This window comes from Bactrocera latifrons, unplaced genomic scaffold (genome assembly GCF_001853355.1).
Source record: "Bactrocera latifrons isolate USDA-ARS-PBARC rearing strain unplaced genomic scaffold, ASM185335v1 scaffold_359, whole genome shotgun sequence".
NCBI lineage: Eukaryota > Metazoa > Arthropoda > Insecta > Diptera > Tephritidae > Bactrocera > Bactrocera latifrons.
Window position 1 is genome coordinate 250,208 of NW_017537000.1, and position 3,016 is coordinate 253,223.

Consider the following 3,016-nt stretch of genomic DNA (forward strand, 5'->3'; position numbering starts at 1 on the left):
AAATGAAATATAATTTTTTATAGAAGAATATTGAGATTTTTAGAAAAATATTATCTCTTTACAAATATTAATATAATATTTTTTTATGCCTCCACAGAAACATTTAATTGCAACAATTGGCATAGCGTACAAGTTCATCATCTTTAAATTACACAAACATGCATAAATTTGCTGATTTATAACGGAGAGGAAGCTTACATTGGCGCAAACTCCGAGGATTTGACGCCTTTTTCGGACCCAACGACACTACAAGCGGCACATAACGTTCCATATACAAACATACAATGGGCCACCGCTTGAATTGGCTGAATGGCCTTCCCAACGTCGTACATACAAATGTGTCTATATTTGGTCAAACATTATGCTAAGCAACGTTTTAATCCTTCTCCTAGATAGAACCTTCTACTACTACTCTTAAGCAACTCTACATGGATAACAATTCGCAATAATTGTTATTTAACTCTTTTTTTTTGCAGCGATTTCGCAACGCATACAGAAAGCGTAAGAAAGATGCAAGCGCTGTGTTGCACCGTTTGACAACAAAAACAACTGAATTTTTATGTTAGGCTTTATCTCACGAACGACCGTATATGCTGACCACACATACAAAGCAACTTGACTATGGTTACATAYGTACATACGTACCTATAAACTCTACTAGACAACAACAACAACTTAAAATTCTGCGAAAGTTAACCTTTTTTACTACACTTTTTGAAGAAAAAAACAAAAACAAAATGTTTCTTAACAAACACTTACATAATTTTGGTTTTTTACCAACAACACACTACACGTTACTACTCCTATTTGTTTAAATTATTTTTCAAATCCACTTTTCTACACCACTACCATCACTTCCTTCCTGCCAACAAACACATACATTTCCTTACGTTTTTTATGAAATTCGACTCGTCTCAACTTTAAAACTTAAGCTCGTCTGTTAGTTGAAATTAAATTGATACAAAAATGCAAGTATATTGAAAGTGTTACTTAATGCTGAAAAAAAGCCGAAAAAAACTATGATGCAACAAACAAAGATGCGTAAGAAAGAAAGAAAACTGAAAAACAAAAACTGGAGAAAAAAGGTAAAGAAAAAATTCAATAATCATTACAAAAAAGTTTCAAAATATTTCCAAATTACATTTTATCCATAATTTACATTAAATAAAAAATAAAATAAAAGCAAAGTTAAAGAAATAAAGCGCAAAAAAAAAATAATAAAACACTGTGTTTTCAATTTTAGCATTAAGATTTGGTGCTTCAGCGAAACATGCATATTTTTTTTTGTTCAAAATAAAAACACAAATTGTATTAGAGAGCTCAAGTGAAAGCATTGAAAAGCTTTAACACGAAGTTTTTGTGATGTTAAAAAGTTTGCAAAGCTTTTATATAACGTGAATTCATAAATTCATTAGTTTTGTGCGAAAGCTTCTWGTGAAAGCTTTAACATGAATGTCTTGGGCGGTTGCAAAGCTTTTATATAAAGAGAAATTTATTAATTTTGTGCGAAAGCTCATAGGAGAACACTGAAAAGCTCTACCATGAAAGTTTTTTGCTGTTGCAATAGTACACAAGGCTTGAAAAGCTTTTATATAACGAGAAATGTATTAATATTGCGCGAAAGCTCATAGGAGAACTACGAGAATCTCTACTATAAAAGTTTTGTGTTGTTGCAATCGTATAGAAAGCATGCAAATCTTTTATATAACGAGAAATGCGTTCATTATTTGCGAAAGTTCATAGGAAAGCACTGAAAAGCTCTGCTAAACTTTCGTTTTATTGGAAAATTCAAATGCAAGCACTGAGATGTGATTTAATCAATAGTATGGTTCGACATACAACAAATATATAAAGCTCAAGTAAAAGCATTTGAAAGTTTTCGCGGTTTGTGAAAATTCATGTCAAAGCTCTAAGGCGCGATGTTAATCAGCTTGGACACATAAAATATATATTTTCATTTATGAGAAAGCTCACATGTAAGCTCTGAAAAGCTTTCTCAAAGCTTATTGTATGAAAAAGTTTATATAAAGTTACGAAAAAGCGCTGCTAAGCTTTCACTTAACGATTTTATATCAGAAAATTTACATGAAATTGCTGATAGACTCTGTTAAGCAATCTTTAATTGGTTGTCTAAAGGCAATTAGATTAATAATTTGGAACCTGTCTCGGAAAAAGTAGGTTTGTAGTACCCCTCATAAATTGTCGTTGGATCCAAGAATCAAGGGTCATTCTTTAGTTAATAGTTTACCCTTATGAATCAGCGAATAGTTTACCCTTATGAATCAGCGAAAACATTTTTCGAAATTTCATATACATATTCGAAAACTTTGAAGTAAAGTTGTGATCCTCAATGAGGCCATACTTTTCCGGATTTGCCTTTATTTGATTTACGTATCATTTGATTTGATATAATCGCCCAGCAGAGTGGATAATGCGCTTCATCAGAGAGAGATATGAGTTCATAAGCCATAGCGTACAACAATTGGAGCTGTGCCCATCAATGTTATGGAAGATTTTGCGACAGGATCTTGGTGTGCAAGGCTCATAAACCTAACCCCTGCAATAATTGAATTCGAACGACCATCAAGCACATTGCAATTTCGGTGAATAGGCACAAAACGAGCTGACAATCGCTGCAGACTTTCACAAGAAAATTTTGTTCAGCGATGGAGCTTACTTTTGGTTGAATGGCCACGTTATTAAACAAAATTGTGGGGTATTTGGACTCACGATAAACACAAGATAAKATATTGTTACAGCTTCAAAAAGTACGTACTTTTGTGCTCTAGCAYTAGAGGGAATCATTGGTTCATATTTTTCCCAAACTGAAGCTAGCATAATATTACAGTCTATGGGGAATGTTATAAAGCCATGATTACTGACGTTCGTGCTTGAAATGGAGTATGCTGATGTGGACRACCTTTGATTACAACCATTGCTGGCATAAAAATTGTCTTAGCAATCTCAAGCTTATAAGATAACTTCTTAGACAGCTTCAAAAAGAAACTATAATACT